We start from the raw sequence: 6,724 nt of genomic DNA on the forward strand, positions 1-6,724 counted from the left end.
GGAGGAAGTGTTTATTCAAATCTTTTGCTCATTAAAAAAATGGATTGTTTGTATTCTTACTGTTGAATTTGGAGATAATATATATACATATTTGAATACAAGTTGTTGGACAGAAATATGACTGGTAATTATTTTCTCCAAATCTGTGGCTTTTCTATTTATTATCTTAACAGTGTCTTTTATCCAGTAAAAACTAAGCCAGTGTTACAAAGATTTATCAGGTGAAGGATATTCCTTTCTCTTCCTAGTTCGCCAAGAGTTTTGTTTTGTTTAATCATGAATGGATGTTGAATATTGTTAAATGCTTTTTTTGAACCTATTAAGATGATCATGTGGCTTTTCTTCCTTAGTCCATTAATATGAGGGTTCGTTGGTTGACTTTTAATTGTTGAATCAGCCTTGCATTACTGGGAAGAATCCCCTTAGTGGGAGAATTGCTTAAGGCCAAAAGCACTGGGATTACGGGCATGAGTCACCATGCTCAGTTCAATTTCTTGATAGATATTATCCAAACTATTCTTGTTACCCACTTCTCGAATGAGCTTGGTAGTTTGTTTCCTCCAAGGAATTTGCCCAGTTTATCTAAATTGTCAAATTTACGGACATAAAATTGTTCATAGCATTCCCTTTTTCTCAGTGTACGTGGGTTTCATAGTCATGGCCCCCGTTTCATTTCAAATACAGGTAATCTTTGTCTTCTTTCTTTTTTTCTTCATTAGCTTAGCTAGAGGTTTATCAATTATGTTGATCTTTTCAAAGAACCAACTTTTGGTTTCGTAGATTTTTTTCTATTGTTTTTTGTTTTTCAGTATCCTTAACTTCTGTAGTCATCTTTATTATTGCTTTCTTTCTTCTTGCTTATGGTCTAGGTGTTTTTTCCCGTCTAGCTTAGGTGACTGAGAATTTTTGTTTTTCCTACCACTTAATGCTATAGTCTAATATGTTTTCTATGCTTAATGCTATAGTCCAATATATTTCCCCCATGCACTGCTTTAGCTACATTCAATGAATTTTGCTTTATTTGTATTTTTGTTTTCATTCAATTTAATATGCTTTTAAATTTTCTTTGAGATTTACTCTTTGACCTATGGGCTACTTAGAAATTAAATTTCCAAATATTTGGGATCTCCCAGACATATTTCTATTATTAAAGCCCAGTTTAATTCTGCTGTGGTCTGAAAACATACTTGGTATGATTTCTATTCTTTTACATTTGTTAAGGTTTGTTTGACGGCCCAGAATATATTCTTCCTTGGTGAATGGTCCATGTGCACTTGAGAACAATGTGTATGTGCTTTTCGGTATTCTATTAATGTCAATTATGTCAAGTTTGTTGATGGTGTAGTTTAAATCTTCTGTATCTTTACTGATTTTCTGTGTATTTGTCAATTACTGAGAGAAGAGTGTTCAAGTCTCCAACTATAATTGTAGATTTATCTTTTTTTTTTCAGCCCTACCAGTTTTCGGTAATGTATTTTGAAGTTCTGTTATTAGCTGCAAACACACTGTTATGTCTTCTTGGTGAATTGATCCCTTTTCCATGATATACTATCCCTCTTTATCTCTGAAAATGTTCTTTATGGTTTTTTTTTTGTTTTTTTTTGTTTTTTTTTTTTTTTGAGGCAGAGTCTCATTCTGTCACAGAGGCTGAGTACAATGGCATGATCTCAGCTCACTGCAGCCTCTACCTCCTGGGTTCAAGTGATTCTCCTGCCTCAACCTCCTGAGTACCTGGGATTACAGGCACTTGCCACCACGTCCGGCTAATTTTTGTATTTTTAGTAGAGATGGGGTTTCACCAAGTTGGCCAGGCTGGTCTCAAACTCCTGACCTCAGGTGATCCGCCCACCTTGGCCTCCCAAAGTGCTGGGATTACAAGCGTGAGCCACAGTGCCTGGCCCAGGCCTCTCTCTTATTTTCCTGGGGAACAGTAGAACACTGTGTTCTACTGTTACTGATTCCTCAATGCTTGTTTGCCTTGTGGTGGGGGTGTTCTCTGTTGTTTTGGTTAAGCCTTATTCTTAAGCAGGCACTGTGTCCCTGGGTCTCAGGGCATGGCCTTCTCAGGGCTCTTTCCTTTCCCCCAGCACTTATTCCTGTCCCTCCCCCATGAATAGAGGATGTTTTCTGTTCCCTTCCCCCAGCAGCAGTGAGTTTTCCCCAATCCTCTTGCAGATGAAGGCTTTGTTCCATAGGGGAGTTAAGGGAGAGACCTGGTTAAGATTTCAAGCTTCTCCTGAATTAGCTGCTGTCCTCAAGGCTTGTACCAAGAAGGATGTTTTCTCCCAAGGTTCACCACTCCCTTTTGTGAGTCCTTGGTGGGGTACATGGAGAAAAGTCTACAAGAGGGTGTGAACTCCCCTACGTTTGCAGCCCCGTCAAGCACCACACTCTCTTGCTGGCCCATCCTCTCAGTCTATATCAAATTAGTAAGTATTCTCACGGAATTCTTCTTTCTGGTGTCCAGCCACTTCTGGCTCAGGTAAGCAAATGATAGTGTCCCATCTCTCCCTGCAGATACCTGTGTCTCCTGAGTTTTGGTTGCCCTGTGTCGTCAGCTCTCTGATGGGCATAAGAAAAGTTATGAACTTGCAGTTTGTCCGATTTTCTATTGCTGTTATCTCATTAGGGTGGGAAATACACCGTTTCTGACTTTCTAGATTCCTGAACAGAAATCAAAAGTCAGGAATAGGGTTTTTATTTGAAATTTTCTGTCTTTTAACAGTTTCCAACTAATTCAAATTTTTTAAATATGCAAGTCAAAACACATCTTGGATAGGATCCCTATGTGATCTCTGCTCCCAGGGTCTTGCCATGTACCAATCTGTGCCAGTTTGGGGTTCAGGGGATTTTCTAGACCTGTTTAGCCAAATTAAAGGTGTAAATCTTACATCACAAGTCTTTTCTTATTTGCTGTTTGTAATTAGTTTATGGATATAACTGGTCAATGAGTAATCAGCTACTAACTAATCTTTTTAAATTAGTCTAATGTTTATTATTTCATGGTAACTATAAACCCCCATAAAATACTTTGGATAACACGTAATTGGAATTGTATTGGAGTCATATGATGAAAACCCATGAAACCTACTGAAGGACATAAAGTAAGTCTTGGGTAAATGAAGAGCCAGTGCAGTCTTATAAAAGAAGATTCAGGCCAGGCACGTTGGCTCACGCCTGTAATCCCAGCACTTTGGGAGGCCAAGGCAGGCGGATTACGAGGTCAGGAGATCAAGACCATCCTGGCTAACACGGTGAAACCCCATCTCTACTAAAAATACAAAAAAATTAGCCAGGCGTGGTGGCAGGCGCCTGTAGTCCCAGATACTTGGGAGGCTGAGGCAGGAGAATGGCGTGAACCCGGGAGGTAGAGCTGGCAGTGAACCAAGATTGCGCCACTGCACTCCAGCCTGGGCAACAGAGCGAGACTCCACCTTAAAATAAATAAATAAATAGATAGATAGATAAATAAAAGAAGATTCAATATTGTAAAAATGCCACTTCTTCCTAAATTGACATAAAGTTAACACCAGTAGAATTTCGAACAGTATTTTTTTATGAGTGTTGTGTGTGCATGCAGGTAACTTGACAAAAAATTCTAAAGCGCATTTGGGAAAGAACAATATCAAGAATAACCAGGAAATTTTTGATAAGTAAGATGAGTAATTAGGAGAAAACTTCCCTAACAAATATTAAAATGTATTATAAAATTGCCATACTGTACTATGTTACAGGTAACAGGAAAGATGAGCAGATTAATAGGACAAAAATAGGATCAAGAAAAAGGCTAAAATATATATGAGAACTTAGTATGTGATAAAGGTGCCAGTGCAAAACCATGAGAAAAAAAATGGCTTATTGAATACACGTTATTTAAAAAAAAAATCCTTTGGAGAAAAAAAAAAGATGCACCTTCAAATTGCTACTCAACAAAAATAAATTCCAGAGGGAAGAAATAAACAAATGTAAACTATAAGCTATAACATAAAATTTTCCAACTACTAGAAGAATTTTTATTTTATTTTATTTATTTATTTATTTTAAGTTCTGGGATGCATGTGCAGAATATGCAGGTTTGTTACATAGGTATACGTGTGCCATGGTGGTTTGCTGCACCCATCAACCCGTCTTCTAGGTTTTATGTCCTGCATGCATTAGGTATTTGTCCTAATACTCTCCCTTCCCTTGCCCCCCACCCCCTGACAGGCCCCAGTGTGTGGTGTTCCCCTCCCTGCGTCCATGTGTTATCCTTGTTCGACTGCCCCTTATGAGTGAGAACATGCAGTGTTTAGTTTTCTGTTCCTGTGTTAGCTTGCTGAGAATGATGGCTTCCAGCTTCTTCCATGTCCCTGCAAAGGACATGAACTCATCCTTTTTTGTGGCTTATAGTATTCCATGATGTATATGTGTCACATTTTCTTTATCCAGTCTATCATTGATGGGCATTTGGGTTGGTTCCAAGTTTTTGCTATTGTAAATAGTGCTGCAATAAACATACATGTTCAACCATTGTGGAAGACAGTGTGGTCTTCCTAGATCCTCAAGGATCTAGAACCAGAGATACAATTTGACCCAGCAATCCCATTACTGGACATATACCCAAAGGATTATAAATCATTCTACTATAAAGAAAACTTTTTTAAAGAAAATCTGTGGCTAAGGAAAGCCCTTTCTAAGCATGCTGCAAAAACCAGAAACTTAAATAAACAGACTACTAAATTTGTCTACATAAAGTACAGCTAAAACAAGCTAAAAAGACCTCCCCCTCCCCAACAAAAAAATCATAACCATAAAAATGTTTAGGAGACAAATAACAGAAAAAGTATTCGCATCATATATTAAAAAGTAGCAATAGTAGTATTATCTATGCAAATATTAATCGTAGTTCATGTAAATCAATAAGAAAATAAGAAACGCCTCAATGGAAAAATGGACGATGGTTTGCCACATTGGCAAAGATGACCCAGCGTCAGCAAGGGTGGTAAAGGGCACGCTCGTGCATTCATGGGATGTGTATGAATCTCCCAGAGTTGCTGTATCAAAGCACCACAAACTAGGTGGCTTAAAATAACAGAAATTTATAATCTCATAGTTCTAGGGGCTAGAAGTCAGAAACCAGGCTGTTTGACAGGGCCATGCACCTCTGAAGCTTATAAGGAAAGATCCTTCCCTGCTTCTTCCAGCTTCTGGTAGCCTAGGCATTGCTTGGTTTGTAGATTTATCACTCTAATCTCTGCCTCTGTTGTCACATGGCATTCTCTACCTTCCTTCTGTGTCTGTCTGTGTCTAAAGTCTCCTCTTCCTATAAGAACTCCACTCATATTGGATTATGGCCCACTCTAATCCCTCATGACTTTATCTTGATTACATCTGCAAAGACCCTATTTCCAAATAAAACGGCATTCATGGGTTCTGGAGGTTGGAAATGCAACATATGTTTTTGAGGGACACAATTCAACTCATAACAGAGTGTAAGTTGGGTACAGTCTTTCCAAGGGACAGTTTGGCAATATGTTTCAGAGTTCCATTTTCGTAAATATACTCTAATGACGTCTTTGCACAAATGGGAAACTTACATACCGGTTTTTGTTGTGATTGTTCATCAAAGTGTCATGGTCAGTGATTGTCTGGGACTGGTGCGTGGGAGTAAAATAATTTACCAAGACAGGAATGAGTTTAGAAAGGCAGGTTTATTGCAGAAAGGGGAGGTATGTTGCAAGGATACAACGGGCAAGACAGCGGAAGGAAGGATGTCTGCCAAGAGGCAGGGCCTGGAGGGGAGTTGTATAAGGAGGCTAAATGCTTGTGGACAGGATGCTGGGGCATAGATGGGCTGTGAGCTGAGTGCGTGTCACAGGGTGCCTGAGTGCTAGCGCGCCTTTTGCAGTTGACCCCATTTCTAGGAATATTTGTTCCTTTTTACCCCAGCTAAGCCCGTTCTTTAACTTTTTCGGGCCCCGCGCAAAGCACTATATAAAACTCCGGAAAAAATGTCAACAACCGTTATGCTCATTAATACGGAACCTTTAAGGAAATTCAGAATGAAACATTATGCACACATTTAGGTCTGTTTTTATTGATATGGAAACACACTCAAGATATCTTGCTAAGTGAAAAAAGCAGGTTACAAAATAGTGTGATCTCATTTATATAAAATTGTACATCTTTACATAAATGTAGAGCCTGAAAAAATGTTCAGCAAATTGGCCACGCACGGAGGCTCACGCCTGTAATCCCAGCACTTTGGGAGGCCGAGGCGGGCGGATCACGAAGTCAGGAAATCGAGACCACGGTGAAACCCCGTCTCTACTAAAAAAAAAAATACAAAAAAATTAGCTGGGTGCGGTGGCGAGCGCTGAGGCAGGAGAATGGCGTGAACCGGGGAGGCGGAGCTTGCAGTGGGCCAAGATCGCCCCACTGCACTCCAGCCTAGGCAACAGAGCGAGACTCCGTCTCAAAAAAAAAAAAAAAAAAAATTCAGCACATTACCCAATTAATAGTGGTGATAGTAACTTGGCAAAGGAGCAAGGCAGAGAGAAGTCAGCTCCACCTAACTGAATGGAACGGGGTTTTGATAGGAGAGAGTTCCTGTGAGCCAAACAGAGGTAATAAAACTATTGGGGCAGAACAAACAAACCAACCCAAACAAAACTACACAGATGTCCACCCCAGGGAACTTCATCTGGAGGAACTGATATTAAAGTTCTGTATTGGATGATATCTT

Source organism: Gorilla gorilla, chromosome 14 (assembly GCF_029281585.2).
Source record: "Gorilla gorilla gorilla isolate KB3781 chromosome 14, NHGRI_mGorGor1-v2.1_pri, whole genome shotgun sequence".
NCBI lineage: Eukaryota > Metazoa > Chordata > Mammalia > Primates > Hominidae > Gorilla > Gorilla gorilla.